The sequence below is a fragment of the Stenella coeruleoalba genome (assembly GCF_951394435.1).
Source record: "Stenella coeruleoalba genome assembly, chromosome: 8".
NCBI lineage: Eukaryota > Metazoa > Chordata > Mammalia > Artiodactyla > Delphinidae > Stenella > Stenella coeruleoalba.
This window is the reverse complement of record NC_137154.1, coordinates 103,685,453-103,709,237: the sequence shown is the minus strand read 5'-3', so window position 1 is coordinate 103,709,237 and position 23,785 is coordinate 103,685,453. Positions and strand designations below refer to the sequence as shown.

General features: G+C 47.1%; 1 long non-coding RNA gene across 2 annotated transcripts in view; it reads left to right on the top strand.

Moving 5' to 3' along the window:
* The first annotated feature begins 7,513 nt into the window (after positions 1–7,513).
* The window catches only part of LOC307191031, a 94,111-nt gene continuing 77,839 nt past the window's right edge, over positions 7,514–23,785 (top strand). For both annotated transcript variants that reach the window (XR_013829580.1, XR_013829581.1), the window contains exons 1-2: positions 7,514–8,405; positions 10,015–10,170. This is a non-coding gene — a long non-coding RNA (uncharacterized lncRNA). The remainder of the gene's footprint in view (positions 8,406–10,014; positions 10,171–23,785) is intronic.

Genomic DNA, 23,785 nt, shown 5'->3' with positions numbered 1-23,785 from the left:
ACAAGAGTGTGTTTTGAAGTATGAATAGGTGTTTGAAAGTCAGAAGGAAGACAAGACAAAGCAGAATAAGGAAAGCGTGGTCCAGGGGTTCCCTGGTGGCACAGTGGTTAAGAATCCGCCTGCCAATGCAGGGGACACGGGTTTGAGCCCTGGTCCAGGAAGATCCCACATGCCGCAGAGCAACTAAGCCAGTGCGTCACAACTACTGAACCTGTGCTCTAGAGCCCGTGAACCACAACTGTTGAAGCCCACGCACCTAGAGCCTGTGCTCCACGACAAGAGAAGCCACCGCGATGAGAAGCCCGCACACCGCAACAAAGGGTAAGCCCCTGCTCGCTGCAACTAGAGAAAGCCTGCATGCAGCAACAAAGACCCAATGCAGCCAAAAAATTAAAACAAAAAAAACCCCACAAAACTTCATGACACTGATTTAGCAATGATTTCATGAATGTGACACCAAAGCATGGGCAATAAAGGGAAAATAATTGCTTAATTGAACTATATCAAAATCAAAACTTGTTTTTATAAGTAAGGCACATCATTTATTTTAAGGATGAACATTTCTCAGTTTTGGAGATTTAATTTTTCTGGTTGTAATCATTTCCCAAACTATTACTTATCAGCCATCAATATTTTAACCTTGAACATTAGGAGTCAAAGTAGTCTGCAGCATTAAAATAATCCTGAAAAATAAAATACCTAGAAAAAAATTGGGACCTTAATCCTGCAGATCAGATTCTCAAACTTTTTGGCTTTAACACTCCTTTACACGTTTAGAAATTATTGAGGATTCAAAGGGTTTTGTGTTTATGTGAATTACACATATTGATATTAATTCTAGTCAAAATTGAAACTGAGGCTATTTAATATTTCATTAATCATTTAAAAAATAACAAATAACATATTTGTATTGTCTAAGACAAAAATTTGTAAGAAATGTCTGCTTTAATAAAAAGATAGCTGGATTTTCATATCTGCATCGAATTTTTTGCAATATATTGTTTCAGTTGAAATATGTGAAGAAAATCTTGCTTCACACAGATATGTAGTTAGAAAAGAAAGGAGTATTTTAATAGCCCTTTTAGATAATTATGAATATTCTTTGATATGACCCTAAAATTTGATAAGTGGCAGTTTCTTAAAGGTGAGTTGCAATGTGGAATCTGAAGCCGTATTAATGAACGTTTCAAAATGTTACATTATTTGCACTTGAATAGATCTGTTTTTACTTATGCATGATTTTGTAACATCAACCATTGGCCATTTGGAAAACACTGACTCACTGAGTCATGTAATTCTTCTGAATGTTGACACATCTCACTCTACAAGAACCAAGACAAACCCCACATATTTATTAACATCACCATCAGTCTCATCAGAAAAGTCATTAAGTATTGGGAAGCTGTCACACTCATAGTGGCAGATGTATGCTTTCCAAAATTCTGATTTTTGCTTGAAAGATCCAATTTTTTTTCACTTGGCAACAAACATTGTCAGATATTTTCCTTAAAGTGACAAGCTCACTTCATTAATTTTAAAGAACATGCCTGCCAAATACCCAAGTCTGAATAACCACAGTTTGTTTGTCAGTCATGCTTTCAAATAAAAATGGTGTTAGTGTGTGTGTGGGAAAGGCTAGTTTAACTTGCAACTCAACTTATCACACCAATGCTTTTCTCTGAGACAACGACCATACTTTGGTACATAGCAGAATTGCTTTATATGTACTTTGCATGTTGACACAGAATATTAAAAAGATGCTCATTCCAGGGCTGAGATTAATAAAATTAATATTTTTATTGCTTCATCAGGAACATTAAATAAACTGGCTTTTCTCCTTTCTGGGAGTGCATAGTGTTAAGAATACAACTACTAGTACATAGTACCATTTAGCGCCGTGGCCTTAATCTGTGCTAAGCCACCTGCTGTTTTACTCACCATCACTTTTGCCCCATCAGTGCAAACGTCAACACAGTGAAAAGGGTAAATAATGTCTTACTATTAGGATGAAAATAGTTCTGACCTTGTGGACTTCCTGAAAGTGTCTTGGGGGTCTCATACTGAGAACTGCTGGTAGAGGGGATGGAGAATATTGGGGAGGAACATGGTCAGATCTGCAACTTGGGGAGATGGCTCTGCCGGAAGCGTGGAAGATGCGCTGGGTGAGATAAGTGTGGAGCCAAGGAGACTATGGCAGTTTCCAGGAGACATGATGAGGGTCCTGACCGAGGACAGAGGCTGTTGGCATATAGGGAGCACAGGAATAAGAAAAGTCACAGGTCCAGGGTGACTCTCAGCATCATGATCGCACAGCAGGATTCGCTGAGCTGGAAAACACAGGAGAAGGAGAGAGTGGGGACGCAGCAACTAGAGTCCAGCTTTGGTTAAGTGGACACTGAAGTGGTGTCCACAGAGAGTTGTCTGGAGGGAGCTGATTATACAGATATTGAGATACATGTCTGACAACTAAAATCAGAGGAGAGGATAAAATCGTGGAGGATGAGTCTAGTGCCTAGAACACAACCTACCTAAAGTCAGGCTTTAATGAATAGGTAGAGAAGGAATAATACAAAAGATAGAAGAATCACAGGAGGTTGGTGTATGGAAAGCAAGAGAGTGTTTCCAGAAGGCAAAGCTCAATGACCGCCAATGCTACAGAAACCTAAGAACTAGAAGGAGTCCACCGAAACGTAAACTCTGTGAAAGCCTTTAGACCACTGTATCTGTGGGCCTGGAACAGTGCCTGGTTCAGAGTAGATACAAAACAAAGATTTGTTGACTGAATAAATGGATGACTCCATTGGATGTGGCCGCTGAAGGCCAGTGATCACCTTTATCATAGTGGTTCTATGGGTGTAGAGACACAAGCCTGGCAGCTGTGGATGGAGAGTGAGTGGAAGGAGAGGGTAGTGTGCATTTTTTTGAGGAACTTGGTTATCAAAGGAAGTGAAGAGTTTAAGGGAGAGCTTGCACCTATCACAGGGTGAGGGAAGGCTTGTATTGAGTTAGGTCAATTTTTTTTTTTTAAGGATGAAAGAGACTTTTGAGTATGTTTTATCAGCTCTGGGGAAGGAGCCTTTAGGAAGGTATAAAGTTGGTGATCATGATGAATTCTGATCCTTTATTCACAACTCCCTGTCTTCTGCAACCTCCTTAGTCCCCAGAGCCACAAGTGGCTTGAAGAAATAGATGTTCTCCTTGATTCAAAGCAGATTTTGGGCAAACTTTGGGCTGCGCCCATCACCCACAAGGAAGGCACTGCTGAGGAATTATGCCATCTCCTACTATCTTCTTTTGTCCTAGCACCAACTGTAACTGACCTCCATCCTTTGCAGTCTGGGCGTCTCGTGCGTCCCACCGAAGACACAGACCAACGTCTAGTCTGAGTCCAGCCCTGGGAACTGCTTTCAGCCCTTGCCAAGTGCCTTCCTCTCTCCTACCCCGAGGCTTCTCCTCCCTCGCAGCTGCCTAAGTGCTACTGACTCTCCAGCTCTCTGTGTGGTAGCCTTCCCTCCCTGCACCTCTATCGTAAAGCCCATCACAGTAGATCGTGAATTCCTACTCACAGCCCTCGCTTCCCCCACTAGGCTAGGAGCTTTGTGAAGGTAAGTACCACATCTTGCTCCCTTGGGGTCCTCCACGCCTAACACGGAGTAAGTCTCACCAAATGTGTGCTGTGTGAGTGAACGAACAAATGGGTCTGTTCCTTATCCTTCTTCATCCTGACTGTCTTCACAGAGGAAGAAGACCCAGGCGAAGCAGCAGACTTAGAAACGGAACCCAAAGGGTTGCCTTAGGTTATATGCAGTTTCCCTCAAAAGTCTAACCTTCTCTAGCTGCAGATTTAGGCTGTGAGCAGCCTGCAGATTTGGAGGCGGTAAAGACAACATCATAATAACCATCTATTAAACGTCAAAGGGAGAAAAAGTTAAAACACGAATGGATATAATTGCTGGCTGCCATAGATTGGTTCCTGGGCATTATAACTGGTTTAATTGTTGGTCTAGATACCCTTGTGATAGGCGCCATATATAAATACAGACACACAGCGGTGCAGAGATAACTGACAGAGGCTGTGACCTAGTGATGCCACAGCTCTGTAGCCTGAAGGGAAGAATTTTATCTGTTTGGTGTGTTTGGCATAATTATCTGTCACAAAGTAGCCAAAAATGACTCTCTTGTTTAACAATTACATTCCCTAAAGCCCAGAGTCGAGAGAATTAGTATCCTGGGCTGTGTGTCAGGATGCCTGGGGGTCATACCAGGCTCTGGAGCAGCCAGCTGTGTGCCCCCAGGCCAGTCACCTGTCTCTATTACTCAGTACACTTGTCATAGTACTTGGGCTCATGCATTCACTTATTCCTTAATTCAATACATATTTATTAAGCACTTACTGTATTCCTGGCACAGTGCTAGGTACTGGGAGTACCGAGAGGGAATAAGACGACGTTGCCGACCTTATTACAGTCCACCGTGAAGGTGATGCAGAGAAACTGAAGCCCCGGGCATGACAATGCTGTTGAGGTATGTCCCGGTGCTGTAGGGGGACAGGGAAAGGGGTAAGTGGGACTGCTGGAGAAGACGGTGACATCTTGAGAGGGGGAGGTCTTTGAACTGGGTTTTAAATGATTAGCAGGAGTTTGCCAGGCAGAGAAAAAAAGAAATGCCATTCAAAATAACAGGAACATGGTATCAAAAATAAAAATGTTTCGGGAATGGTGAGTGTTAGGTGGGTGTAGTTAGACTATAAGGAACTGATCGGTGTCAGTTAGTCTTGGGCAGGTGTCTGGGTATTTTCTAGTAGGCTATAAGGCAGCAGTTCTCAAACGTGAGCGTGCACCAGCATGACCTGGAGGGCTTGTTAACACAGATTGCTGGCCCCTCCGCCAGACTGAGCAGGTCTGGGGTGGGGCCTGAGGACCGGCATCTCTAATAAGCTCTCAGGTATGGTAGATGACCTGGGAGGGAAGATGGGTTCAAATCAGGCTGTATCTTACCCTGATGGCGTGGTATTACCCAAGTCAGTTTACCTCCCTGAGTCTCAGTCTCAGTTACCTCCTTGGTGAAACGACACCTGCCGGGCAGCCTTTCTTCTGCCGACTGCATTAAGTGAGAGAATGTGTGTGTGAGCTCTTCGGATACATCAGGTGCTATCAGAAGTGCTAAAAAATGTGTATATGTACACACACAGAGATACAGACATAGCTTTTAGTACCTCTTGTAGCACATCGAAAACTCCAAGAGACTTAATGAATCCAAGAGGTTTGTCAAGACTGTTGGATGGGGACTTCCCTGGTGGTACAGTGGTTAAGAATCCGCCTGCCAATGCAGGGGACACGGGTTCAAGCCCTGGTCTGGGAAGCTCCCACATGCTGCAGAGCAACTAAGCCTGGGCATCACAACTACTGAGCCTGTGCTCTAGAGCCCGCGAGCCACAATTACTGAGCCCATGTGCCACAACTACTGAAGCCGCACACCTAGAGCCCATGCTCCACCACAAGAGAAGCCACCGCAATAAGAAGCCTGCGCACCGCAATGAAGAGTAGCCCCTGCTCGCTGCAACTAGAGAAAGCCTGCGTGCAGCAACGAAGACCCAAACACAGCCAAAAATAAATAAAATTAATTAATTAAAAAAAAAGACTGTTGGATGGTTGCTCTGTGTGTGTGTGTGTGTGCGTGTGTGAGAGAGAGAGACAGAGAGAGAGACAGAGAGAGAGAGAGAGGGAGAAAAGGGGAATGAGATAGAATATGTCAGAGTGGAAAAAGGAGGCTGATGTTAATTCCATTTTTACCTTCGAGTTCTGGTCTCATTTCCAATAACATCTTAGAAGATTTCTTAATTAAAACAGATCAGCATTTAGAAATCTTCAGCTAGGAATTTCTCCTTGCTGTCAAATAAAAATCCTTTCTGGGTCCCTTAGGGACCTCGGGGGTTCTCTGTATTTGCACTGTTCTCCACAAGCCTGGAAACAGGCAGTACTGATCAGGCTCAGACTGAATGCACCCAGGCTCTTTAAACAAATGAACATCTAGCCAGTTCTAGAAAACCTTTGCTTAACCTTGGTGTAATTCTCCACCTCCACGGTATTGACAGGCCAGGTTTCAAGAGCTCCTTTAACTAAATACGACTGAAGTTTCCCTTTCATCAGGAAGAGCCACTCGGAGGCTGTAACATGTTATTCTGGAGTGCCTTGGCAGGCACACTCTGGAACGGCAGGCTATCAGTTTACCCACAAGTGAACAATTAGCCGGGTGGTGTGGTTAATCGCAGCAGCTTCACCATGGAAAAAGAAAAATAATATCCTTCCCATCTCATCCCAAGGAAAAGAAAGGAGACATCTACCAATTTGTAAGAGGATAATTTCCTAATTACCCCATGAAGGTTGTTATTTCTGGTGGGTCCTTAAATCAGGTTGAGAAGGGTGAAATCTGATCCTTTAGTGATGAAAAATGTTATTGTAGGATTAAGTTTTCACACAGTGTCTCCTACGGCTTAAGGAAGAAGTTGCTAATTTCCCCCAGTAGCTGTGGAGGCAGCCGGTGTGGGCAGAGGAAGGTCCACAAGTGGAGAGGCCTGAGCTGGGGCACTTCAGGTTGGCCCCAAGGTGATTGTTTAATTACTTGGGAAAGCTTCCTCCTGAGCCTGAGGAAGCCCCAGCACATTACATGACTCATAGCATATTAACTTCTAAATGTTTTAGAAATGAGGCTTGCCTTAGTTTTCAGCTACCATTAAATTCCCCTCGAGGCATCTTGTGCAAAAAGGAGGGGTGTTCTGGCACTGATTACCAAACCATAAGCAATCCCGAGCCACACACGGGGCACTTCCAGAACGTTGCCTGCTCCTCAGGAAGGAAACTAACATTTCTGGAGGCCCCACCAGGTGTTCTAGAATTTTTTCTTCCACTATCTATCTCCTTGACTCTTCTCAGCAACGCTGTGAGACAATGTAAAGGCTGCTATTTTAAAGTGGGGAAAGTGAAGCTCAGAGGCTAATACCCCAGTGGAGGAGCTGACCATTTGCTTCCAGAAGGGGTAGGCCCCCGGTGCAGTGTTCAACCGGCAGAGCTCAGCTCCTTCGCTTTCCTGTCTGCCCCCTCTCTGACAGCGGTGGGCTAACAGGCCAAAGACGGGGAAACGGAGAGGTCAAGGGGGAGAAGGTGGCAGAGTGGGAGCAGGGAAGTAAACCTGGCACCCCCTGGATGTGGAGAAGGGCTGGGCTGGAGGGAGAGCCAGGGCTGGTACTAGGAAGAATAGCCAAGCAAGTGAAATGCGGCTTTGTTCTCACTCTCTGCAGTTCCAGAAGGCCCTCCCTCCACCCCCGGGATCCAGCCATTAACTCAACAACTATTTATTAAGCGCCTCCTAACTACGGGGTACCGTAATGGGCACTAGGGATACGGTAGTGAACAAACGCAAATTCCCCCTCAAGGAGCCTACGTTCTAGGGGTTTCTCTCCAGTGGCTTCAAGCTGTCTTGGGCTGCTTAGAATTCCCTAGTAGGGTGTTCCCTTTCGGTTCCTCTTCACACGTACGCGCGCGCACACGCACACACGCGCGTGTCCGTGCCCCGCAACCCTCGCTCGTGCTCACGTGCACGCACGGCTACGCACATGCACCGACACACACGGGCTCACACGTGCGCGCTCGCGCAGACACGCACAGAAACGCAGACGCACACGGCCTGTCGTGCCGCCCCCTCCCACGCCGAGGGCGCAGCGCGGAGTTGCGGGCAGTGGACGCGCGCGTGCGCAGGAGCCGCGCGTCCCGCGGCCGCCGCGGAGGGTCTCCTAAGCAGTGCGGGCGTCGCCGCCGCCGCGCGCTCTCCGGCGCGGGAGGAAGGAGGCCGGCGCGGAGCCCTGGGAGCCCGAGTCCCGGCGGTCCCTTCCGGCCGCACAGCCGGGCTCCGCGCTGCGGGCAGACGGGCAGCGTCCCCGGACACCGCGGCCACCCTCCCTTCTCAGCGATTCCGTCTGGGCGGCCGGATGGGAGGAGAGGGCAGGTGCGCTGAGCTGCGAATCTTCGCGAGGCACGGTGGGGAAACAGCTGTCGAGCGTTTGGGGAACAGCCTCGGCCCTGAGTCTGTGGCGGAAACTTGGACTCAGGGCCCTGAAAGCTGGCCGAGGGCACTGTCAGGAGATGCGGGACTGGTCCGTCAGCTACTGCTTTCTTCCAGCGCGTCTCAGTCGGTGGTTTGTTTCCCACCCGAGCAGCCCCCGCGGCCCTGCGCACAAACACACTCGTTTCTTCCTCGGGCGCCTCTCTGAGCTGCGCTCCGATGCCGCCGGGCGACTCCTGACCCCACCACCTTTGTTTCCTCGGGCCAGTCAGCACTTCTGAGAAGTTGTCCTTAGGCCATTCCCACCTCCCTGTGCTCTCGAGGAGGAGAGAGAAGAGAGTGGCAAGGTAGGAGAAGGATTCCCTTCCCTGGCCGGGACCCCCTGGCTCGGTTCAGAAAGCCCCAGCTCCGAAGGGCGCTGTGCAGTTGGAGGGTATCTGTTCTGTCTCCACGCAGTCAGGGGCGAGCGTGCTTTCTGGGGTTGGGCCTGAGGCAGGCTTCTCCTGCACCCCTTGTGGATCAAGGTCAACAGCAGGAAACTGACACAGAGCTGGGTTCTGCGTCCTTGCGTGAGCGGGGAGACACCGCCTGAGAGCTGGGGGGAGAACTGCCCTCATTACCTGTCTGTTAGCACTTGCCCCTGGGAATCACCACGTTTTACTTATCACACTTACTGATAGACGTGTATTACCATCCCTGTTTTACAGGGGAGGAGAGCGACTCTCCCAGGGGTTAAGTGACTTGCTAAAGTTCACCTGTAGCTAATATGGGGGGCAAAGTAGGACAAACTGGACCACCTTCAACTAGTTTTATTACCAGTAGGAATTCATTTTCCTGTTTCTTGCAAAGCAGTGATAGGTTTGGCAGTTAGGCGGCACTCCTGCTCCAGACATGCCTGGTTCATCTCTGTCCTATAAACAGCCCTTCTACCTCCTAGATTTCTCACACAGTTTTCCCAACTTGGAATGCCGCTCTCCCTTACACCAATGCGACTCCTACACATCCATCAGGGCCCAGCTGACAAACTCTTCCTGCACGAGTCTTTCCCCTCCCTCACTAGCCTTCACCCATCTCCCTTTACTCCACGGCCCAGTGTTCATATTCTGGGCCATAAAGTCTAACCCTTCATTATGTCACTGCTTTTTATGATTCTCTCATTGTTTCATTTTCTTCCGTCTTATTCCATCAGTCAGGTGATCTTCATAAGGGCAGGGCCCGTGGCATAGGCACTTCCTTTACGTACCCCGTGGTTTCTATCACGGTGCTGGGCACAAAGTCGCACTCAGTGACTGTTGTTTGGCTAATTGACCAGACACACTCTAAACCTGGCCAAAGGTGGGCCCAGGAGCTTTTGCTATGAGCCCTTGAGGGGTGGTATTAGTGGGCTTTCAGCCATTAATCCTCCAGCAGCAACTCCCCCTCACTGGGTGGCTTGCCTGCCTGGATTACCTGAGAGGGAGAGACAGAGCTTAACTGTATAGAGAATACACACTAAGACATCCAAGGACTGCCTAGACCAGGCGCTGCTTCTTTAACGTTGCCCATGGTATGCGGTGATGGAGGATACCTAAATGAAATGCAAACAGTTAGACACATAACATGGAAGATCAGGTCTAAATTGAAATAGAACAAACAAACAAAAACCAGAAGGTAAATGACTGCTTTTTTGGAGGAGTGGTTTGGTGTTTCATGCTGAGGGTTTTGAAACTGATCAAATACATGTCTGAGGCCAGGTCTTTCCCCCTCTCACCCTCTCAGTGTGTACGAGTGCTCATCCTTGCAGGTTATAACGTGTTTTCACATACGTCATCTCAGGTATTCCTCACAAAACTTTGAGAGAGAATAACAGTAACAACATTTATAAAATACCTGTAATTATTTAATAACTACTGTGTACTAGGCACCATTCTAAGGACTTAACGTATATTAAGTCATCTGTCCCTTGCTGTTTTACAGATGCAGAAACTGAGGCACTGAGAGTGCCAGCAGTGGTTGGTGGTGGGAATGTCCCCAAGGCAGAGGTGAATCAAGATTCTTTCATAATGAGAGCTCCGTTGAAAGAAAGAAGATGCACTGAGTAAGGAAAGCAACATTGAACACCTGCTCTGCCAGGTAAGACTGCTAGGAGCTTTGTGGGCACGTTCTCGCCGAATCTTCACAGTTACCTGTAAGGTTATTGTGTTTGCGTTGTGACCTTCCCCCACATTTGAAGAACCTTGGCTTCCCGAGGTCAGCTGGCTAGCGTGTGAGCCAGGCCTGTGGACTCACATGCCTGTGTTTCCAGCACCGTGCTGGGTGCCCGGGGTGGCTCAGCCTTCTCTGGCTCTTTGTTTCTGCTTGAGGAAGGGGAGGCAATGTTTATTTCACTGGCTGAGCTGGTGAGATCCTTATCACCCTTAAAAAGCGTGTATTAAATCTCTAATTGTACATGGCACTGAACTATTTTGTATACAAAAATAATTGAGTAAAGTACACAGACAGGGGCTCTGCCCTCTGGGAGCAAAGGATCCCCAGCGCGTGAAGGTGGCAGGATGGCCCAAAGAACCACGGTCCTAGAGTGTACCCTCCTTGGCAAAGGTGTGTCCTGGCTGAGAGGGGGAAGTGGCACAGGGGCGTGGGAGAGTCTTCCAAATCCATCCCCACTGGGGATGGCCTCTGAGAGGTTAGGACTTTGGGGGCAGATCTGGGAAGGGCCTCTGAGAGGTTAGGACTTTGGGGGCAGATAGAGGTGGGTTTGAAGCCTTCTTAGTAACAGTGTAAGCTTGGACCAGTTCCGAACCCTCTCCAAGCTTCATTTCCAGCCTATGGAATTGGACTGAACAGGTATCATTCTGTTAAATGAGATGGTATACTTCATGCACTTAGCACAGTGCCCGATATACAGTACGTACTTAAATCATCGGTAGCTGTTGTCATGGCTGTTGGGTAGGTAGCTCGTTCCCAGAGTGGATTTGAAGGATGAAGGAAAGGCTCGTGGTTAGGAAAGGGGGACTTCTGACTGCGCAGCAGTGTCCTTTCGCTGCCCCGGGGCTCGGTGGCTGTCACAGGCAGCACGGCCCTGTGTTTCCTACCCCCTCCTTCTCCTGAGACGGCCGGGGGCTTGGCCTTTCTGGAGTGGCCCCTCAAATGTCTGTCTCATATTAAATGGTTGGTCTTGAGTTGTTATTCTGGAGAGATGCGAGGCTTTCGGGGGGCAAAAGACACGAAGGAGAAGGGAGCTGCACCTGGTGAGCGGTACACAGTAGGAATTCAACAAATGCTGACCGCTTCTGATAATCTGGGGCCCCAGTCTCCCCAGACCCACAGAGGGGGCTGCTGCCCTGGCAGTACTTGCTGAGGAGTTTAGGGACAGAGCCGTAAACCACATCTGGGTGCCCAGGGGTTGCCATGGCAGATGGGCCACTCCGTGATGTTCTTTGCAGCCTTCGAGAGTCCCCAGAATGCACACCCTTTGCTCACCCTGAGGTGGGCAGGGAGTGACCAGGGGCACACGCCGCAGAAAATCCCTTTTGTTTCTTCTTAGCAGAGCCCCTGTGCAGCACTGGCTTCCTGCTTAATGGCCTGTTCTGGGTGGGTAGGCGGGGGAAATGCCAGAACTAAGGGAGAAAAAGATTAAACTCACAGTAAAACCAAACCCAAGCATCATGGCTCTCCGTCCCCTCCTCTGCAGCCCTGACCCTACTCTGGGAGCTGTCTCCCAGCCAGTTCCCCTCCGAGGCAAATAACAATTATTCCAGGAGGCCCTGGCGCACCGGGCCTGCAGAAGACAATGCTTGATTGTTCTTCCTTCCCCCTGCAGCAAAAGATGGGCTGGAGGAGAGCACCGCGGAAAGGGAAAGGAGCAGCCTCCCTGCTCTCCCGCGGGGCGGCTCCGGAGCTGTCAAAACAGGCCTAGATCAGGGCGGGGGAGCGGCGGGGGAGGGGGGATTACTGCCGCTGCTCCCGACCTGCTCGCAAAGTTGCACTCTTTCCCCCCCCCCCCCCCCCGTTCCTGGCAGCTGTGGCCACTTAAACGGCTTTTGCTGCCATTAAACAGGAGAGTCATTAAGTCACGGAGCTTAATGAGGCTTTCAAGGGTCCAGTAGTCACCCCTCCGCTCGGTGAAAAGTGCCAATTCATCGCTTGGGAGTTAACAAACCTGGAGGTTGTGACTAAGAGGTGAGCAGCGCCAGCGCCCAGATTGACGGCTCACCCCAGCGTGACCCCGCGCTGAAAACCAGGCTTGTGTGCAGTCAGAAGGTGGGAGGTGGTCGACCCCTCGGAGCGAGTTGGATTGCTGGTTTCTCCAGCTTCTCAGCTGGTGTTTGGGCCTGAAAGATCCAGAAAGCTCTCCCATCATTACTGGTATTTATCAATCAGGGGCTTGTGGAAGGCTGAGACGGTGTGTTGTCCCAAAGCGCATCTCTCCTGAATCAGGCCGTTGGCATCGGGGACGTTAGTTCTGCCGCCCGCCCCCTTGACCTTAGGGATTTTGTCTGTTGCTCCTTTGAACAGTGCCTGGTACTACGCTTGTAGAATATGTGTAGGAAGGAGGGAGGGCAAATGGGAACCCCAGGGCCCACCTCGTTTACCCTCCATCGGGTGGGAGCCCACTTGTCACTCAGCAGTGTCTGGAAGTGACTGCCCACAGGAACAAGGTGAGGACGGATCTGGTGTGGGAGTGGAGTCCTCCCCGGCATGTTCAAGCTTTCCTTTATTCAAACTCACTAAATTCTCATAATTAGGTGAGGTGGGGAGGGGAGGTGTTCCTGTCCCCATTTTGCAGATGAGGAAACTGAGGTTCAGAAAGGTAAGTGACATCTAAGCAAGTGACCCCAGGACAATCTGACCCCAGGACCCAGCCAGACTGCCCCTCTCACTCAGAGGCCAGACACTGGACGGGAATCAGAAGAAAGAGGAAGATGGCCCAAGAGCTGCCTCCTGGCCTGTTTTCCTGAGGTTAGAAGGCTGTCAGGAGAGGGTGGAGAGGTCTGGGGCCGAGGCCGTTCTCAGCAAGGGGGCGTTTTCCTTCCTTCAGCCGTCTTGTCCGCGTTTCACTGTCTGCTCTCGCAGGGGCTGAACGGGAGGATGGGCAGCACCTGCGCAGAGACACGAGCACGCGGACTGGGGGAACTGCAGGGGACATTTGCCACCGCGGGCGGGGGGCGGGGGTCTAAAGGACGAGTGGCGGCTCCCAGGACTACCTGGCTCCCTGTGACTCCATGGGGGGGACGTGCCGCCTCGCCGCTGCCCCCAGGATGGCCAGCCTTCTAGAAACACTGCTCCTTACAGGAATTGGGCCTGGCTCTGTGATCCGGGACTAGGGAGGTTAGATCCTATCTGGGAAAGCTGGATGACTGACAGTCTGGCTTAATCCGTGTGGGATTACTCAGCCTGTAAAAGTCCTGTTTATTTGTTAAGGGAGGGGCAGATCCATAACCCACCTGTTGACACCTGGATGGCACAGGAGAGAGAGCTGCACCTCTTTGCCCGCCCAGCACCCCGTGGTGGCTCTCCCTGCCAAGCTGCTGTGGTTGCGGGGAAGAACACCTGGTGGGGGAGTGATGGGAGAGCCTCCCGCTGGCAGCTGCCACCTCTGCCCAGAGCCATGATCGCGGAAGGCCCAGGCAGGAAGCCTGAGAACACTTCCAGACACGTATCCCTTAGAGCCCTGCCCCGGAGTGGGCCTGACCACATTGGTGAGAGCAGGTTCACCAGCTCCCAGAAGCTGGCTGTCCAAGAACCTCTGTGAGATTTCCCAGCCTTTTTTTCCGTGACTGTGCTAATTTTGCCTCCAAGACCAAATGAGTGGAAGATTCAGGGGGTTTTGAGTCTTAGGTTACAGGTCCGAGCAGGGCACACCACCCCTCACACTCTTGGTTTCTCCACACCATCTCTGTTCCGATGGCAGGAAAGCAGAGGGGAGAAGCTGGCTGACCTTGTTTCAAGCTGCCATCAGAGAACAGGTGCTCATTGTAAGAGTGTCTGGCATTGGAAAGAGCACGAGGTCAGTGCTTAAGATGCACAGGCCCCCGTCCTCGCTCTGGCCTGAGTCAGCTGTGTGACCTTGGGCAGCGAGTTAGTCTTTCTGAATCTATCTCCTCACCAGAAAACAAAAGGAATCGGATTGACGTCTCCCAGGGCCCCTTCCAACGCCAGCATTTTATGATGATACAGCTACTAACCTCACTACTGATGTTGTTCATTTACAACTGACACCCTCTGTGGGGGACATGTGCTCTGGGTTGTTCCTCCTTGCTCTGCTGATGGATCTGCAGTGCCCCACACCTGCCTGCCTGTCTCCTTTGTCTGCCTCAGTTCCCACGCAGGAAGGCTGGCACCGTGGCCTCTGCTGTCCTCTGAGTCTCTGGGAGTGTGCCATCCAATAGCCATGCTAGCCTGGGAGGTCTGGGTCTCAGTTCCTCGGGAACTTACTTGCAGGTTGGCTGCAGGCAAGACTTGGCTTCTCTGAACCTCATCCACCTAATGGGACAAAGAACCCTCCCTGGGAAAGCACTTCGGGATGCTTCAGTGGGAGAAGCAAGAGAAGCATGAAGCTGCCTCGTTGTGGAGGCTGAGGATCTAAATCCCAGAGCCTTTGGGAGCCAGTGGACCTCTACCAGTGGGCTGCACATTCAGTGGGACTTAGCTTCCCAGTTTGCACGGAACTAAGGCCTCCTGGCAGGTGCTGCGCGGCTTGCCCACATGCACTGTGAACTGGGATCAAGACGCCCTCTTTTTGTATTAGTTCTGGGTCTGGTTTTGAAGCATCTTGCTGGGACCGTGAATGGTTTTGCAGTGCATTTCAGTGAGCTCTTTACAGCCTCGCTCATTGGGCCTTGTGGACCTCTGCTTCCTTCAGCCGACTCAGTGTGGCTGCCATGCTGAGGCTGCCGAGTCACACGGGCAAGGCCCGTTACCTGCTAGACGTGGCTTTCCTGGACCCACCTTTCCAGGGTAATGAACTCCCAGGATTAATCTGAGAGCTCCTCTCTCCTCTTCTACCTTCGCCTCCTACCTGTCCCGCCACCCCCAGCTTCTGGTCCTCAGGTGGGACCTGTTAAGCCAGGGAGCAATTAGCCAGCTCAGGCTTCAGGACTCTCCCTAGAACAGGTCTAGCAATGGCTTGATGACCCTGGGATGAAGGGGTGCCGCTTTGCAAGAGATCCTTGAAAGGACATGAATATTCATGGCGAGGGTCCTTCAGAGCCATTTAGAACTACTTGTAAGTTACCAAATCTGTGGAGTTCTCTCAGGCCTCGAGTGGTGTCCAGTTGCCACTTCCTCTGCTCAGAATCCTCTTCCATTCTCACCTGCCTGGTTAATTCTTACCTGCTCCTCAAGATTCACTCCCTCCAGGGACTTCCCTGGTGGCGCAGTGGTTAAGAGTCTGCCTGCCAATGCAGGGGACACGGGTTCGAGCCCTGGTCCAGGAAGTTCTCACATGCCATGGAGCAACTAAGCCTGTGCGTCACAACTACTGAGCCTGCGTGCCACAACTACTGAAGCCCGTGCACCTAGAGCCCGTGCTCCACAACGAGAGAAGCAACCAGAATAAGGAGCCTGCGCACTGCAATGAAGAGTGGCCCCCGCTTGCCGCAACTAGAGAAAGCCCGTGCGCAGCAACGAAAACCCAACATAGCAAAAATAAATAAATTAAATAAATAAATTTAAAATAAAAAATAGTCATGGCTTCAACTGGGGCAACAGCTGTGAGATGCAGAGGGGTGCTTAGAATCAGGAAAGATGTTTATGGTAGAGCCAATGGGATGTCCTAAGACATGTAGGAGAAATGGAAGAGTCGAGGATGACACTAAGGTATTTGGCTAGAACAATCAGGAGAATGGAGTTGCATCAGCTGAGTTAAGATGATTATGAGTGAAGTGGATTTGGGGGGTAGGGAGAATCAGAAGTTCAGTTTGGGACAAGTAAGGTTTGAAATGCCTATTCGATATCCAAATGGAGATGTAGAGTGGGCAGAAGGTGAGTCAGTCAGCATTCAGGGAGTGGTCAGACTTGTAGATATGAATATGGGGCTGTTGATACTTAGACTGTATTTGAACAGGAAGGACTGGGTAAGATCGCCTAGAGAACAAAAGCATTCCAAGGACTGAAACTTGGGGGTCTCCAGCTTCTAGGGGTTGAAGGAATTAGGAAGATGCTGAGGAGACTGAAAAAAAGTAGTGAGACTGATATTCTGGAAGTGAAGTGTTTCTTGGAGGAGAGGGTGATTGACTATCAAGTATAACTGGGAGGTCAAGGACAGGGTTGACCATTGCATCTGACAGCTCAGAGGTCACTGGTGATCATGTTCAGAGCAGTTTCAGTGGTTTGAGAGAGAACTGGAGAAGAGAAAGTTCATATGAACAACTCTTGAAGAATTTTGCTGGAAGGGTGATCTGAGAGATAGGTCACTAGATGGAGGAAAATGTGGGTCAAAGTGGTTTTTTAAAAATTGCATTAATTTATGAATTAGTTAAGGAACTATGGGTCCATTGACATGGATTTTTGAGAGCTTAGCCTAGAGCCAGGAGAGGAGATTTAGAAAAGGTTGTTTTCATCTTTTCCCCATTAGCCCCTGTCATCCCAGTTCTGCCTTTTCTCTTTCACTAAATGGTGAGGGATGTATTCATTTTTGTACCAACATCTTGTGCAGATTTCTAGTCTCTCTGATATTTAGCAGACCAATGGATGCCTATCTACTATGCCATGTCATCTCTTTTCTAGAAGACTTGACATTTGGCTCTATAAATCATTGGATGCATTGATAATGCCTGATTCATGTATTGTAATGTAATTTGGTAATTATATGGTGAAATAATATGTCATTTCCAGGGGTGGCATAATATGGTTCATAATCTTTCACAATCATCAGTTAATAAGTATGTTGCATCAAGGAACTATTTACATAGTCTTTAAGTGTCAGATTCTTGACCTTTCTACACAGTGACTAACATTCTTCTGAGTATGATAGAGCATGCACCAGAAGACATGACTCCTCTATGCCTGACAGTGTATGTAAATTAGTGAGAACCCATACAAATGTCTGATCATGTATTACAAGCTTGAGATGAATTCTAGAAGAATATAATAGTAAACCACAGCATCAATACCATAAATAATAACATTAACATGGAAATGATTGACTCATGTTGGAGTTGACTGGGGATGATTCTTTGTTTTCTCATGGCAAGGCACGTGGTTTCCCTGTTTTTCTCTTTCTTAACATCTTTATTGGCGTATAATTGCTTTACAATGGTGTGTTAGTTTCTGCTGTATAACAAAGTGAATCAGCTATACATATACATATATCCCCATATCTCCTCCCTCTTGTGTCTTATCTCCTCCCTCTTGCATCTATCCCTTTTTAATAACAACACACAAAAAGGCATCACTTTCCCCCTTACTTCTTGGTAGTGTAGTAAAAAAATAATGAGCTTTGGGGTCAGTCAGATCTACATTAAAATCCTTAGTTTGCTGTTTATTAACCGTGAGACTGTGAACAAGTTACTTCTATGAGCTTTAGTTTCCTTATCTATAAAATGGAAATGGTGATACCTACCTCACAGGGTTACTGTGAAGTTCAGCTTAAATGTGAGTGTCAATGTAAATTGCCTGGTGTGATATCTGGTGTAGAACAGACAGTGATAGCAATTAGTGTACTTAGCAGTACTTGCAGTGGCTGTAGGGCTGGCTTGGTGCTGGTAGTGATGGGTGCAGACGCCTCCCTTGCGTGGAAGGCTTCTCTCCATGCTCTAAATCCTATCAGCAGATGGAAACGGGTTCATCCATCATCCGCGGCATTAGTCCCTATCAGCTTTCATGCATTCATGTAATAATTTTTTATTGAGAACCTTGTAAGTTCCACACAACAAAATCCGTGCCCTCTTGGGGCTTATGTATCAATACTAGTGAGTTTTGGAAAAAAAACTCTGGGTCACCCCATATTTAATACAGCTCTTTCATAGTCTCCATCTTTATTGCTTTAAATTACCACCCAGCCTCTGGCCAAACCTGCTCCAGGTAAGAATAAACTGAGGCAACTTGAGCCCTTCATATACACACACCAGCCACTAGTGACTTTCCTCTTATTGTCAGGAACTAGCCAGCTTAGAGTTTGATTCCTTCCAAGACTATTTTATTTTTTCTCTGCGTGGGAGGAATGTTCCCCTGCTGAAGTCAGGTATGAGGTCAGATCTCTCACCTGCAGTTGGAATTTGGGACAGACTGAGAATCACCGTGCCGTGCTGGGCTGAAAGTATCACATGACTCGGTGCCTCACTGTCTGCTTGTACAGGGAACAAGAAAAAGGAATCCTGGGCGCTCAGCAAGGAGGAAAAAGCTAGAAGCCTCTGTGGTAGACAGTGGGAAGGAGGCCAGGCCCGGGGACAGACACAGAAAGGTAGACCCTGAGAGCCTGGGCTCCTTTTGAAGTCCCCGCGCTCCTGGAAACAGATCATGAAACTATTTAATAAAAAGTTAACCGTATAGTTGCAGGTAATCACGGCCAGGTGTTTCTTTCTTCAGGTCTCAGACCTGAGTGCGTGTCCCCTGGCTGTCAGTGTGCACGGTGACGAGATGGTGGGAACTGGTTTGACACCAACATGAACCCTTCACCGAAAACTCAACTCAACCCCAGGGATTTCTGAGCTGTCGAAGAAAGTTTGATGACTTTCCTTGCTTAACCAGGCCCTGTTAAGCTCCCTTGAGGCTAAGTAAGGAAGAAGGGGCCATGAATTTTTTTTAAACATCTTTATTGGAGGATAATTGCTTTACAATGTTGTGTTAGTTTCTGCTGTATAACAAAGTGAATCAGCTATACGTATACATGTATCCCCATATCCCCTCCCTCTTGCGTCTCCCTCCCACCTTCCCTATCTCACCCCTCTAGGTGGTCACAAAGCTGATCTCCCTGTGCTATGTGGCTGCTTCCCACTAGCTAGCTATTTTACATGTGGTACTGTGTATATGTCAAAGCCACTCTCTCACTTCGTCCCAGCTTACCCTTCCCTCTCCCTGTGTCCTCAGGTCCATTCTCTACGTCTGCGTCTCTATTCCTGTCCTGCCCCTAGGTTCATCAGAACCGATTTTTTTTAAAGGAGGAAACTAACTTTTTTAAAAAAATTAATTAATTTTATTTTATTATTTTATTTTTGGCTGCGTTGGGTCTTTGTTGCTGCGCGCAGGTTTTTCTCTAGTTGCGGTGAGCAGGGGCTACTCTTCGTTGTGGTGCGCAGGCTTCTCATTGCGGTGGCTTCTCTTATTGCAGAGCACGAGTGCTAGGCATGCAGGCTTCAGTAGTTGTGTCACGCAGGCTAAGTATTTGTGGCGCGTGGGCTTAGTTGCTCCCCAGCATGTGGGATCTTTCCGGACCAGGGCTCAAACCCGAGTCCCCTGCATTGGCAGGCAGATTCTTAGCCACTGCTCCACCAAGGAAGCCCCCATTTTTTTTTTTAGATTCCATATATATGTGTTAGCATATGGTATTTGTTTTTCTCTTTCTGACTTACTTCACTCTGTATGACAGACTCTAGGTCCATCCACCTCACTACAGATAACTCAATTTCATTTCTTTTTATGGCTGAGTAATATTCCATTGTATATATGTGCCACATCTTCTTTATCCATTCATCTGTCGATGGACACTTAGGTTGCTTCCATGTCCTGGCTATTGTAAATACAGCTGCAATGAACATTGTGGTACATGACTGTTCTTGAATTATGGTTTTCTCAGGGTATATGCCAGCTTTTGCACAGCAAAGTAAACCATAAACAAGATGAAAAGACAGCCCTCAGAATGGGAGAAAATATTCGCAAACGAAGCAACTGACAAAGGATTAATCTCCAAAATATATAAGCAGCTCATGCAACTCAATATCAAAAAAAGAAACAACCCAATCCAGAAATGGGCAGAAGACCTAAATAGACATTTCTCCAAAGAAGATATACAGATTAACAACATGCTCAACATCACTAATCATGAGAGAAATGCAAATCAAAACTACAATGAGGTATCATCTCACACCGGTCAGAATGGCCATCATCAAAAAATCTACAAACAATAAATGCTGGAGAGGGTGTGGAGAAAAGGGAACCCTCTTGCACTGTTGGTGGGAATGTAAGTTGATACAGCCACTATGGAGAACAGTATGGAGGTTCCTTAAAAAACTAAAAAAAGGGGCCATGAATTTTGTGTCTTTCTGTGGGAAGGTAAATTTCCAAAAGCAACAGCCCTTCCTCCAAATAAATATGTAATCAAAGTAAACATGGTGTTATCTGCTTTGTAAAACTAGTGTCAAAATGCCCTCCTGACTGCCTTCTTCCAACTAAAACACTGACCCTCCTTTATAGAAATTCTGGAATGTCCATGGCCTAGCAGAGTAACAATATTCACAGTAGTTTAAATATATGTATTAAGCCAAATTAGGTTTCACTGGTTCCCCCCTCCTCATTTCCTTGTTATCTGTCATTTACTTCCAATATGCAGTGGTTGCTGCTGGACATTAGAGAAAATCTGTCCCAATGCCCATAAAATACCACCTCCTGTTTCTCTGACTTGGTACCCACAGGGACATCAGAACAGGAAGGTTCATCCTTAACACCAGTAATTAGGGACTTAGCGAGCTCTGTCTTTTGCCAGCCCTTCAGTCAGCAGTCTCCTGCTCATTCATTGGCATGCGTTCTCCTGAGTGATAATCTTCACTCTTCCCACAGGTAAGTTTTTCTAGGAAAAAGTTCGATATTGGATATCACTGTAGTCAGATAAAGAATACCTCAAGCCCTTAACCCTATTCCATCGCAGTGGAAACTGCAGGTTAGCTTCACCAGAACAGAAAACGTCATTGTATTATAATGAAGCTAATTACACTCCCTTCCACCCCCAAAAGAATGGCGTTTCATCATATATAGAGGCGTTATCAGGTAGTGATTAAGATCCTGGACTCCAGAGACAGATAGGGGTGTGGATCCCTGCTTTGAACCAGTAACTACTCCTGTGACCAAGTAGCTTGGCTTCTGTACACCTACCTCACAGGGTGTTGTTAGACTTGTGTGCATAAGACAACATATTGCAGTGTTTTGATGCTAGATAGTGCTCAGCTGTTTCAAAGAAAACTATGTTGATGGTTCTGATTACAGCTGATATTAATATGAGCAGCCAGCAGGGATTCACACAGCTCCACTGTAAGAATTTGTGGGAAAGAGAAAAAAAATGGGTTCCCATCACAAAAGACCACATAGTATATGATTGCCTTTACCTGTATGTGAAATGTTCAGAACAGACAGATCCGTAGAGACAGAAAGTAGATTAGTGGTTGCCTAGGGCTGGGTAGCGGGGTATGGGGGGACATGGGGGGATCACTGCTAATGGGTACAGGGTTTCTTTTTGGAGTGGTGAAAAGGTTCTTAGATTGATTGTGGTGATGGTTACACCACTCTGAATACCCTAAAAACCACTGAATTGTAGACTTCAAATGGGTGAATGGTATGGGCTGTGAGTTATGTCTCAATAACGCTATTATAAAAAATATATTAGCTCCCATTTATGACTCAGTTAATCTTTATAATAGCTCACAGTTTTATACAGCAGTCAAGAAGGCTGAGATTAAGATGTTAAAGCAACTTAATCTGGCCCCTATGAGTAGCGTGTAATGTACCCAGGATTTCCTATTGATTGGATCTTAGTTTCACAGAATTGGATTAATCATAATCTTTGGTTCGTGACACATTAGCCCCTTTGGTCCACTGAAGTCCATCTTTTATTTTGCTTTATTTTATGCATGTATGCCTGCTTAAAAATATAATAAATACGTCTGACCGCCCCCTGCCCAAAGCAAGGCTAGAATATCACCAATAATGTACAGTTGCCTTTGTGTTTTCTTCTCTCCCATCCCTGTCTCCTCCCAGAGATAAGCACTACCATGAATGCTGTGTTTACCATTCCCCTGCCTCTTTTTTTAAAAAAAATTTTTTTAAATTTATTTTTAATTTATTTTATTTTTGGCTGCATTGGGTCTTTGTTGCTGCACGCGGGCTTTTCTTTAGTTGCGGCGAGCAGGGGCTGCTCTTCGTTGCAGTGCGCCGGCTACTCATTGCGGTGGCTTCTCGTTGCAGAGCATGGGCTCTAAGGCGTGCGGGTTTCAGTAGTTGTGGCACACGGGCTCAGTAGTTGTGGCTCGTGGGCTCTACAGCGCAAGCTCAGTAGTTGTGGTGCGTGGGTTTAGTTGCTCCGCAGCATGTGGTATCTTCCCGGACCAGGGCTCGAACCCGTTTCCCTTGCATTGGCAGGTGGATTCTTAACCACTACACCACCGGGGAAGCCCTCCCCTGCCTCTTTTAGAAAGTGTTTTTTTTTTTAGTGGCAGTAAGTGCGTAAATGGCATATTATTTAGCTTAGCTTAAGTTTTAATTTTGCATAGTTTTTGAACTTTATAAAAAGTCTGTCAGGTTGTCCAACATAGATTCATCCATGTGGAAGAATGTCTCTGTGGCTCTTTTGTTTTCATGCCATAGAATATCACATTTTATGAATATACTATGATTTATTTATGCATTCTTCTTTCGGTGGGTATTGAGATTGTTTCCAGTGTTTTGCTATCTTGATAAGTTCAACCGTGATTATTTTTTGTATATATGTCTCCTTATACACGTGCTAAATTTTCTCTTGGGTATATCCTTACAGAAATTAGGTGAATACCTGGTAGATTTGCTGGGTGTGCAGGCATTCAACCTTACAAGATAATGTTACGTGGTTTTTCAGTTTCCACCACAATGTGTATGAGACCCTGTCGATATCCAACACTTGGTATCGTCAGACTTCTTAGATTTGTCAACCAAATGGATGTAAACCAGCATTTCATGGGGACAAAATGTTATCTGCCTCTTCCTGATTACTGGTGATGTGAACATCTCTTCATAGGGTTATTGATCATGTGTGTTTATTTTTTAAAAAAATAAATATGAAATGCAACTTTTATTTAAAACTTGAAGCCAACCCAAAATGTTGCTTCATTTTATTTCACTAACTCCTCCATGTCCACAGGCTAAATTGACCGGTTCCATGTGTTTCTTGTTCGGTGAAATGCTTCTTTATGGTTTTTGCCCATTTTTATGCTAAGTTGAAGTTTTTCTTATTTGTAGGAGTCCTTTATATATTTCTGAAACTAATCTTTTATTGGCTCTATATATTTCCAATATTTTCTTCAAGTTTGTATCTTGTATTTTTACTTTCATTGGAGACTCTTGACAAACGAATTTTGGGTTACAATATTTATGTATCTTTTCTTGTATAATTAGCAAGGTTTGTGTCTTGACTAAGAAATCTTATCCTATTTCAAGGTCATTAAGGTATTCGCCATGTAGTTCTTCTGAAAGTTTTGAAATTTTGCCTTGACCTTTGTTTTCTTAATCTATTTGGTATTGATTTTTGATGGTGTGAGGTAGAGTTCCTTTTCAATTATTTCCATGTAAAAAGCCACCTTTTATCAATGAAGGGGGTTACACCTATCCAACTTGAAAGCTCATGCTCGTAATCATTCTGCTGTTCCGAGGAGATAATGGTGTGGTATTAGACTGTTTGATAAACAAGGGCTAGGCACTTGGGAGAAAAGTGAAATAAGGCACAGTTTCTACCCTCAGTCTGTTGCTCAGTATCAGGGGCTGAGGGCTAGATTTGGTCCTTCTTTTCAAAGGATTTCTTCCCACTCTAAGTTTCAGGATAACATATTCCAGGTCATCTTTTGGCACTAGC